This window comes from Nanorana parkeri, unplaced genomic scaffold (assembly GCF_000935625.1).
Source record: "Nanorana parkeri isolate BGI_ZX_2015 unplaced genomic scaffold, ASM93562v1 scaffold218, whole genome shotgun sequence".
NCBI classification, from domain to species: Eukaryota; Metazoa; Chordata; class Amphibia; order Anura; family Dicroglossidae; genus Nanorana; species Nanorana parkeri.
Window position 1 is genome coordinate 1,095,493 of NW_017306486.1, and position 11,994 is coordinate 1,107,486.

The 11,994-nt window shown below is 39.8% G+C and overlaps 1 long non-coding RNA gene across 1 annotated transcript; it reads right to left on the bottom strand.

Annotated features, from left to right (window-relative positions):
• Nucleotides 1–206: 206 nt before the first annotated feature.
• Nucleotides 207–7,690, bottom strand: LOC108786608. Its single transcript, XR_001941215.1, has 4 exons — nt 7,653–7,690; nt 5,493–5,608; nt 3,800–3,914; nt 207–284 (listed from the first exon to the last, which is right to left on the bottom strand). It is a non-coding gene; the product is annotated as an uncharacterized LOC108786608 (long non-coding RNA).
• Between the last annotated feature and the right edge of the window lie 4,304 nt (nt 7,691–11,994).

An 11,994-nucleotide genomic window follows, 5' to 3' on the forward strand; every position in this document is an offset into this window, starting at 1 on the left:
AATGTCACTAAACAAAACATTTTCAGAATGCAGACATTTTATTGTGATTTTAATGTCAAGCCATGAAAAGCAATACTTATCCACTGAATCAAATTGTATTTATCAGTTTCCACAAGCTACAATAGCCAGCTCTTTTTTGTGATTTTTTCTTATGTCTCGTTTTTCCAATTCACTTATGAACTCATCTATATATTTCTGTTTTCTTTTCTTGTGAGAAACAGCTTCTTCACAGTTTTCTGTGCTAAAATAGGCCGATGGCTGTCCGCTCACCAGGACATCAGAAGCTGAAACAAAATAAAATTAAATGTGCAAATTGTTTTACCACTGTGTGCTATCGTCTCTAATACATATTACATTTCTGCTATGAACCCTGGCCATAATGCAAGCCCAGAGAGGGGGCAACCTCTCCCTTTTCCCTTGTAGACTGACTTGTTAGAAATGTTCATAAAATGCATAGCAATAAGAAATTAAAAACTCTGTTGATTCACAATGAACAAAACCATTGCCTACTGTCTTCTATACATTTTTATAAATTCTCAGCATAGCACTAACACATGCGCTGCTTCTGGTGTAGCTACAACAGCAATGCTAAAATGTCTTAAAGGTAACCTTTGGCTAGCATGCCAAAAATCAGTAATGATGAGCGAATATGTCTGGGTTTGATTTACGGGCCATTCGCTGAACACTTGAAAAAATCTGCAAGACCCAAACAAAGTGCCCAAACCCTATTGAAATCTATGGGAGCCGAGTCTTGTAAAATATTGTTTAGTGGGGAACGGGTCTTTTAATATTGCTTAAGGGGCATCATTAATAATGCACAATTCCTTTAAATAATATGCTTGGGGATGCCTTAAACTTGTACATGAATACATACATACATACATACATGAAATTAAATGACAGATCCATTTCGTGGCGCCTTATGTTTGTAAACAAAGTGGGTGACCACATACTGTAGTACTATGACTATAAATGGTCAATGGCATCAGACAGCTCTGTCAATTTCAGCCAGTCCAGCAGGTGCAGGTCGTCGTATTCAGTGGCGACTCTAGGAACAATATTTAGGGGGGGCACATAAGATACCACAGTCAGATCTGGGGGGGCACTAATAATTTTCATTGCATGTCGCAACCGATGGGCGCCGAGAGCTGATTTAATTGCGGATGGCATCTGCGTCCTAAAAATTGCTTTGGATTTGTCATTAGGTGCCCCAAAAAAAACCCATGTTTTTTCTTTCCTTTTTCTATCATATAAACTAAGCTGCTGTGCTGTCCCCCCGCCCCAGGCCAGACACCAAGCCTCAACTCCTGCTATCCCCCCAGCACGCCCCAGACACATCTCACTCCGCTGCTGCTGCTGTTCCCTTCCCCCCCAGCTCCAGATCATTGCAGGCTTACCAGTGCAGTGACTTGACTACACACAGCCACGAACAGCCATCAAGCTCTGCCACTCTGCTGTGAAAGCTCCGGGGCCGCCCGAGAAAAAAACCCTTCCTGCACGTGGGCAGGAAGGTACCAAAACATCAAATTGGACGGGGGTGTTGGGACGTACCAACTGTAGTCATTGACATTTGATCTACATGGTGCCTCGCTGTGAGGACACCCCTAGCAAGATATTCTCCCCAAATTGAGGGCATGTGGCCTGCTATGGTTTAGAAGGGGAGGGGGGCTAGTTGCCCCTCCATTTCTTAGCCAGCCATGCTACATGCTTGGATTAGGGTCTAGTATGGATTTTGGGAGGGACCCCAAAACAAGTTGTTAATAAAAAAAAACAGTGTAAATCCATTGTCAATCATATCATCCAGCGATCAACATTCATTGTCAATCTAGATAAACAACACAAAGATAAACACGACAACCTGCGCATTACTATCATGCTCCCGCTGGACTCTGCCCACAACTTACAGCTCCCACCCAACCAATAAATGTAAACACGCCAGCTGGGAATGTTGCCAGACATCATTAACTAAATATGTTCATGGCCATTTTGAGTTATTGACATCACCATAGATCTCCTGGCTGGCCTGTTTACTACGTAAAACAGGAGATTAGCAGGGCAGGAAGTCAATCATTACTGGTGGTAGTAACACTACCACTAAATCCCTTCCAGCTGCAAGAGCAGCCACCGGTGTGGGGAGATGAACAGACAGGACAACCTCTCATGTGACCCAAACTCAAAGCTCATCCCTAACAAGCAGTTAATGGTTTTGTTTTTAAATAAGCTCTCATTGATTTCTATAGCTACAAGCATTATGGAACATTTCTTATATAAACAAAATTACTACAAATGCATTAAAATTACTAGGTATTGCAAGAGTCTTTGTTGTGTTCCTTGAGCATGATTTACTCCATATTTGCTGCAGGTACAGAGGTCAGGGAGGGTTTAATATCAAGCTAAACTCAGGGCACTTAGGCTAGCATGTAGTGTAGCAGCAAGCTTACCTATATATTAATTCAATTATTTCACAGCAGAAAAAATAAATATTCTCTTATAAGCAATCTTCAAATCTTGTATTCAGAGTGGCTGTCGACTTCTATTTTCTGTTTGGTCAACTTCTATTTTCTGAAGATTGGTCAACTCAGCCTGCTACCTTTGTGTCACGTAAAAGGTGGCCACACACTGGTGGCCACATTCCTCTAAGTGGGGCTGAACAAGAGAAATCATTTGATCCTCCCATCCACACTAAATGGCATGGATGGAGGATTTCCCCATGGCACTGTTTGGCTAATCATTTTCAATATGGCAGGTGGTGCCAACAGGGCCACCAACAGCTAAACAGCATAGATAGAGGAATCCCCGCTGCCAACTGATTGGAAGCAGGCACTGTTTGGCTGATTTTACAACAGGCTCTTTTGACTTTTGTTGAAGCAGGAATCATGAAGCAGACAAAATTCAAGCTGTGGGGGGGCCGCCACCTCTCCACCTTTCCAGCAGTTCAAATTAGCAGGAGCAATCAGATCCCAGCTGAGTTTACTCCACCTCTCTCCCCCTCCCTCTGCCCCTCTACCACTGCAAACTCATTCTGCAGCCTACTAAAATTATGTACAGTAAGTCCCCTACTTACGAACGGGTTCTGTCCTGAGAGCGTTTTCATAAGTCCAATTTGTTCGTAACGCCAACAAATTTAGTCTAGGTGCCCAGCTACATCACTGCTGATTTTACGCTTGCTTGCGGACATTCTGGGCTTGAAATAAAGCTACTGTACTCTATATAGTACTTTAGAGTAAAGTACGCAAAAGCACACACACATGACAATGTATGCCAGAAACGTGAACTAGCTTACATGTTCGGCCATGCGAACGCATGTTCGTATCTTTGAAAGTTTGCAACTTGAATGTTTGTATGTATGGGACTTACTGTATAGTGTTAGGAAAACATACATGTGGTGCTTTATACATATGGTTGTAATTCACAATGGGGTTAATTTAGACAAGGAGTAGAATATAGCATCTTTTCACTAAGGTAATTACTAAGTAATCACAGAATCAGGGAGCCTACTCAGATGGTCTTGTGAGGATAACTTTTTTTTTAGCACCTTGAAAAAAACGAGCACCTAACCCTTGCATTGCGGGGGTAGCCCCACTGTAAGGGTTAATAGAATTTTTCTTCTTTAAATCTTTCTTCCCCATACTTTTCTTTTGGGCAGCTTCTTTCAGGGTCAATTCAAAAGATAAAGAGATCAGTTGTTTGATTTTTGGCACATCATAAAACATTACAACTTCTTGAACATCAAAAATAAGAAAGCCTCGCAGTTTTTTTTAATATACCACCTGTGCAAAAATAAAATTTACCAACTTACCAATGCATTCTGCTAGCCGAGAACCACCAATATACTGTGTAGTCCAAGTGAATGCAGTTTTAATTCCGCATTCCTCATATAGTCTGCTCCTCCTCAAAAAAGAGAAATCATAGCCCTAGTATAAATAATAAAGAAACGTTTTCATTAGCATAGTGTAAAAGGGAAATTATGTGTAGCTACTCATAGGTTTAAAGATTTTATTTGTTTTTTATTAGACTAGTGAATGATGATTTTAGATTGGCTGCTATAGCTTATCACTCGCTTAGCACATGACTAGAGAGTATGTATTTAATGGTCTCTTTGTGTTGCTCTAGATTTTGTTTCTGTACACTACAAATTGAAAAAATATCTGCAGTATTTTGAGGTGTATGTACCAAATATACACTGCTTGTCCAAAAAAAAGTCACCACCTGGATAGTTAAAAGGAGAACTATGAGGTGCATGATTTCCACTCATCCTCATAGTTAGAGCCAACCTGTGACAAAGAAGCTGTCAAAGGTCGGCTCTATCGATAGGGAAGTGAGCAGAAACATGCACTGATCTGCTCACTTCCCGTTTGTCTCCCTGCAGTGAGCAGTGACTGTCAGTCACCGCTCCCCGCAGGGATTCCCCCCTCCCGTCTGCGATCCTCCAGCGGTGACTGGAGGAACAAGTGGGGGAGGGGCGGGCACAGCTGGCTCTGTCTCTAGATAGGCAGAGTCCACTGTCGCTCATGCAGCTGGGTGGATCTTGACAGTATTTTCGGGATCCGTCCCAGCTGCGGCGCTCGCAATATACTGAGCTTTGGGTCACGGGAGCAGGTTAGTATATGTCCTCCCGACACCCTAAAGAGAACTATGGGGAAAAACACGTACTCCATAGTTCTCTTTTAAGCAAATAGATATTTCACATACAGATTGGCCACCACAGAGTCCAGATCCTAATCCAATTGAGAATCTTTGGGATGTGCTGGAGAAAATTGTACACAGTGGTCCAACTCTCCCATCATCACTACAAGATCTTAGTGACAAATTAATGCAACTGGAGGAAAATAAATGTTGTGACATGCATAAGATTATCGAAACAATGCCATGGTGCTTAAAGTTGTATGCCAAACCTTCCCTATGGCCAGGATTTCTCCACATCCCTCTTCTTTGACACCTGTAATTGGTGATCCGTACTTCCCTGCTGGTATGGACAAGGTTGTAAAGTACCCACTGCTCCAATCTTGCTTCTGTGATGGACTACAATCTCAATACAAATTAGTAAACTAAACGTGAGATTGTAGTCTATGAGCGGTGACTACTTTACAACACCCCATGCCATGGGGAACAAAAGTAGCCACCCTCCAGAAGGAAGGATCAATTTAGAGATGATTTGAGGATCTACAGCCGAGTGATACACAAATAAGGTACTGTTGTTATTTAAAAAAAAGGTACTTGAATGCATTTTTAAGATTTAACTCTTGAGTTTTTTAAGTGTCTTACTTTAATTAATGTCACCTCACTGCCTGCAAATATACTTATTGAGCTGTCTGAATATTTGTATAGTAAATACAATTTAGTCATTCTGTGTATCACTTTTACATAAACATTTACAATAACAACTCAAAACAATAACTAATTGGATCAAAAGTCAGCAAGCTATACTTCGACACACAAAAAAGGATTCAAAAATCTATATTATTTTGATAAAAAATAATAAAGTGTATTACCTGATTACACATTGGTTTGCAGTAAAAGATGTTGTCAAAATAAACACACACCAATCCTCCATTTTTTGGTACTAGAGGCACTGAGCAGTTGGTTAAATGAACAATCTGTTCATACCCTATAAACACCAAAGTCATACACTGAATTAAAGGTGATATAAAAACATTAGTATCACAAGCATTGTGAAATAAATAAAAGGGTTTTGTCATTATGTTACAAACTATGTTCTTTATGTTCTTACTGTTAAAAACAATGCATATCCCTGCCACTTTTAAGTAGCAGTCTCTGCTGTTTTTTTTGTGCTTCCAGATGACCTCTATGCGGGCCATCTCCAACAATGCCTTGCACCACACATCAATGCAGCTGGGCTCTAGGCCAAAGTAGAGGCTGGCGGGGAATTGGGTAGGACATTAAGGAGGAGGAGTGGAGCTGTTAGGGAGTAGTAAAAATAACAGTGTACTGGGTTCTGGGTGTGACGATACATTGAAGTCAATGGCACTGCAGCCATGCCCCCCTACCCGCAGTGTGATTGGCCGCACCAGAACACGTAGCACAACATTTTGCATGTGTTGCAGTCCAGTGTGGTCAGCAAAAATGCTGCAAGCACTTCCCCCCCGATTGCACTGAACTGGAACGCAGCATTTTTGTGCCTGCGTTCTGGTGTAGGCGGGGGGTGTGGCCATACCCCCTCCCACCTCAGAACACAGGGAGGAATTTACTATGCAATACAGTGTGTTGCAGCAGCTAACCTTACGCTAATTACAGTATAGGCACGTTTTCAAACACCATCTGCATTTTGTTCTGGCTTTTACAACAGTTTTTTTGTCTAATTGTAAAATAAGTATATATCAGTGTATAAAGATAACAGTGTATGTAAATTGTTATATAAAATAATATATTCTTGTTCTTCCAATTCCTCTTGTTATTGAGAACTGACATTTTACTAGCCTTTAACAAAAAAAAAGCCAAGGCTTTAAACAGTAGACATGTGCACTGCCAAAAAATTCGTTTCGTTTCGTTTTAAATTCGGATTTGTGTTATTTCGTTTTTCGGGATTCGGGTGTGAAAGTCAATTCGGATTCGGAATTCGGATTCGGACGAAATTCGGTAGCGTTCGCACGAACGTTCGTTTCGTGTTCTTATCTTATTCGTTTCTTATTCGTTTCTTATTCGTTTCGTTCGTTTGCAGCAAAAGTGACATTTGAGGGGGAAAAAATATTTTTCTCCTTCTCTAATGTCACTTTGCTCCAACGAACGAAACGAATAAGAAACGAATACGAACAGAAAACGAAACGAACGTTCGTGCGAACGCTACCGAATTTCGGAAATGGAAATTCGGATTCGTTTGCATTCGTTATGTCTGTAATTCGGAATTCGGATACATCCGAATGTCCGAATTTACGAAAATTCGTCCGAATTTCGATTCGGAACGAAACGAATCGCACATGTCTATTAAACAGCATCATATGTCAGTTATACGCACACATGGTTGGATGAGTACGGTTTTCATTTGTCGCACTTTCTGCAAAGAAAAGGAAATACAATTAGAAAAAAGTGGACATTTCTGGATTATATGAGTGCAGTAGAACCCATACAACAGAGGCTAACAGGATGATCAGATCATATTTAATTGTTCACAGTAACTAGGATCCAGGTCATATTCTGCACATTAAGAACATAGTGCTACATACATACACTACATAGTATTACATAGGGTTAGGTTTATGGGTTAATATGACCCAATAATATCATTAGAAATCATTTAAGTAACCCATAGATGTCAAAGAGTAATTGATCTTCCAGAAAAGGTTCGTCCTCTTAAAGATTTTTCCTCTGAAAAGATCTTAACATAAATGTGTAGGTCACACAACAGGTTGCAGGTTATTTTGACTCCCAGTGATTTTCCTCTAAACGTATGGCCTGATAAAATGTATAATGTTAAAAAGCTGAGTACATGTACAATGGTCATCGGGCTATGCTGTGTGGAGCAGCAGCCCAAAATATTTGGTTGGCATGTGCCTACTGATTGGAATTGCTTTCCTCTGAGTCTTTGGGACTTCCCCCAATGGCATAAAGGCAACAACACAGGCATTGAAGCTCTTCTGCCTCTAGTAAATCTTTTTCACAACTTTCACAACTTCCAAATCATTTCACTGGTTTACCTGCAGTTTGATTGGTGGGTTGTCCCGTGACATTTTCTAAAATGCAAATAAACTACTATTAACGTAATAAAACATTTTAGAGATGGATGTGCATTAACACAAAGCACAACTATCCTTTGTTTTTTTTATGTTGGTGCTCATTTGTAATGCAGCATACATTCGTTTCACTGGTTTACCTGCAGTTTGAATGGTGAGTTGTCCTATGATATTTTCTAAAATGAAAATAAATTATTATTAACTCAATAAAAACATTATTATGCACCAAATCACTGCATCTTTAGTGCACCAAAGTACCACATCCTTATTCCTTTTGTCATTAGCTGACATTATTGGGCTAATTTTTCAGAAGTAAAGAGACACTTGTGCCTTGCATAGCACATTTTTTTCCAGTTTGTTTTACCAAATCTATTCCTTTGCCATTCTTTATTTCCATTTGTGCATGTAACACTTGGGGATGATTTATAAAACTTTGCATAGGAATTGTCTATGCTCCTCGACTCCGACTAGTGGCAGGAATGCCATTAGTCTAGAGAATGGGAGAATGTTTTATAAATCATCACTAGGGTTGCACAGATACCAAGTACAGTATTTGGTACAAGTACAAGTACCAATACTTTTGAGCTCCAAGACTAGACTAGAGAAAATTTCAAAGGTTAGGAGGCAGCCGTCATTTGCAAGGAGCCCACAGAACTCCTGGGATTTGTGCATCTCTGTTTTAATGTACGATTTTGTTTTTATAAATATAAATAAAGGGATGCACAGATACCAGTTTTGCGAGTACGAGTACTGGTACTTGCCGAGTACTTACAAGTACGAGTACTGATACATTGTTGTTTATTGTCATGTGACAGTTTTTCTAAAACAATACAGACTAATGATTTCAGGACCGTGGTGGAGCACCAGAGCCGGGTCCCAGCTGCAACCGCTGCAACCCTGGTAGTTCTCATGAAAATGCCAAGTATCTGCACTGGTACTCGAAAAGTATCTGTGCATCCCTAGTCATCACATTTGTGTTTGGCTATGAGTTTGCAAATACAATCTACACTCTGTTATGACATCCACTCTACAACATTGTTTTTCTATGTCCAATTGTAAAGTAAGAGCATCAATCTATATGATTTGTAATGTAGTGTAGGCAATAAGAACTATGCTTCTAACCACTTAACTCTGAAGCACTTCTAACAGAAGAGTTGCAGCTCATGAGTAATTTGGTAAATTCTACAAAATAAAATTAGCCATTTCTGCCAATTTTGCTCTTGCTTAGAAATTGCTGTTTAACTAACCCTTTATATAATGCTATAACCTTTTAGCAGAAACCCACCAGCCAATTTAATCATACACACCATGAGTAGGATGAGTATGTTGATCTCCCCCGACATTTTCTACAAAGTAAATGAAATACAGTTTAGTGAGAAACTATAGCAGTACCTTTAAATTCATTATATGGGTTTCCTATGAATCAACCACCAGAGGTGAATAGTTTTCAAGATTATCAGTGACAAATGTTATTACAGCAGTTACAGGGATCTGTCCCAAATCAGATTTAGAAAGTGAAGGACATAATTTTACACTTATGCTTAGTGTCATATGCTAGCAAAATAACAAGACAAGAAACTCATATATGCCAGAGGGTGGTTGGATTAATAAGAAAGGTTAGACTTCTATAAGATTTCTCTTATCTTTCCATAACTATGTCTGCTTAGGCCACACAAAAGAGCATGCTTTATATGAAAACTAACCAATCAGTAGATTGTGACTCCTAGTGCAATGTTGTTGCATTAGCCATACCAGAGTAAGAATTTATAGAAAGCTTGATACAAAAAAAAAATGTAAAGAGACTTAAAGTATACATATAAAAACACTTCCCTTGAATGTCACCTATTTGCTCCTCTTTGGTCTTCATGTATCAAATGACCATTAGCTAATTCTAAGGGGTACCTTCACCCAATCAGGTAAACATTTGGCAGTGGACAAGAAACGCTTCATACCAGGGTCAGGATAAGAGGTCTCTTTGCCGGCGGTGCCTACAAAGAAATTAATAATTTAAATCAATCAACAAAAACACATTTAACTGGATCTTTTATTAAACTGTACTCTATTAATTATAACTGTGAGGGGTAACTTTAGAAACAAATATACATTTTTATTCCCTTTTGCAAGACTTTAAATTTGTACAAGATTGATTAAAGTGTACGCATCAACAAACCTTTTTTTCACTATGGCCACTAGATGGAAATGAGGAGCATAGAAAATAAGTATGTAAGCTTGTCTGTAAAAACAACTTCTAGAGGCACTCAGGACATAGTGAGTATATTTATATATCCATCTACTATTGAACAGCTACAAAGTGAGAAAGATCCTACATTGAGAGATGCTCTAACTACAATGCAAAACTGCGGCTGTTCCACCATATTGTTGAAAACAGATTGTTACAATATGGGAAGAAATTAAAAAGGTTTGGGAACAGATTTCTGCTTTGGATGGTAGAACAAGTAATATGGATGTAGTTCACCCTTTAAAAATATAATATGCACTTAAGCAAAAGTATACATTCATAATTTGGATGGTAAAGAAAATAAGCTAGATTAAAACAAAAATCAGAATAACTGGAGATCCAGAAAGAATTGAAGGGGGCAATAAAATGGGGTATATGAAGACAAGGCTTGTCTCTGTATTTGGTAAAGATGTATTTTCCTCTTTGTATGCAGTGGAGATATCATCGCATTTTTACGTCCCTCCTGCCATCTGGGGGAATGCCAAGATCAATCTTAGCCTAAAATAAATATCAAAACAAAGATACCATTTTGCACATTGCCTTGCGGATATTAAAATCAATGGCCAAATATATCATTGTATCCATATTTTTTTTTTTACGGAGATGCAAATAAAAAGTGCTACGTTGCAGGAAATAAAAAAAAACAACAACCATTTGCAGGAATTGAAAGTGCTATATGCCAGCCAAGAATTATTGCTAGGAGGGAAGCCCATTTTTTTTGATACACCAGCTCATACAGGCTCATGGATTGAGAAGGATGAAAAACATTTATGATATCATTGACTGGAGTAATACTGCACCTGGAGCTTTTAAAATACACTGTGTTTTTGCCTCTTTTTTCTGTTTTTGCAGGACTTGGGAGAACAGGACATATAGAGTAGAGATATGTTGTCTCTCATTAAATTGCTAAAATTAGTATTTCATTTTTCCCTCTCCTTCTGGATCTCTTAATACGGAGCTTGAGCATCTATTATATAATGGAAAATTGTATATTTACCTATCAGTAATTTTCCTTTCCTGATGCCAATACATGGCAGCATACAATGGGTATGGCTCAGCTCCCAGCCCAATCACAGGACAAGTTATACTATAAATTAAAGCCCGCCTCCCAAGGCCACCACTCTCGTAACAAGTACTCAATGCGAAAGCCATAGGAGGGTCCTGTATGCTGCCAGGAAAGGAAAATTACAGATAGGTAAGTATACAATTTTCAATTTTTCTGGCACCTACATGGCAGCATACAATGGGATATAGCGATCACACAACCAGGGAGGGTAATTCTGAGATATTTATTTATTTGTACCACTGGTAAACACATTCAGAACCAAACTTCACCATGGACAAGAAAGAAAAGGTAACCTACATGTTCTTTCCCAGCATAGCAGCCACATTTCGGGCATGAGCTGAAACAAAAACGTGATTCTGGAATACTGGCAACATTGATGTCCTATTTAGATGGAAGGATCTTCCAACCTTCAGAGGACGCTGGGAGAGAGATTTAGGACTACCTTGCCGGTGAAAGGGTAGCAATAAGGTGGTTTGCGGCCTAATCTTTACTATCCAACACCCTCCTCCCCGAGGAGATTGCTGTAAGAACAACTATTCTACATGTTACTATCCACACTGAGTAAGTGTGAGCTAGATGAAGTTGAGGAAGGAAGAACATATACAGCATGATCTGTAAATTCGAAGGGAAAGAAGAGACTCTTCTGAAGAGTGAATCCTTGCGCAAGTCCTTAAGAGCTGGCTTAACCCTTTCGCTTCCAAGGACGTATGGCATACGGACCTACAAAAGTGCTTCCAGCTGGCCAGGTCAGTATGCCATACGGACCTGGCATTTACAGTTCTACTATAAGCTGATGGTCGCTTTAGCGACCATCAGCTTATAGTAGAACTGTTCAGCAGACTGTCCCCTTTAAATTAATAGCTGTCATCAGCGGCTCACAAGCCGCTGATGACCGCTATTTTCAAAAATACCGGGCGCCCCCCGCCGGCACCGCCGCTGCCGGCCGCCGGCATCTGGAGTCTCTCATCCCTCCCTGGAGCCATCCCAGGGAGGGATGAGGG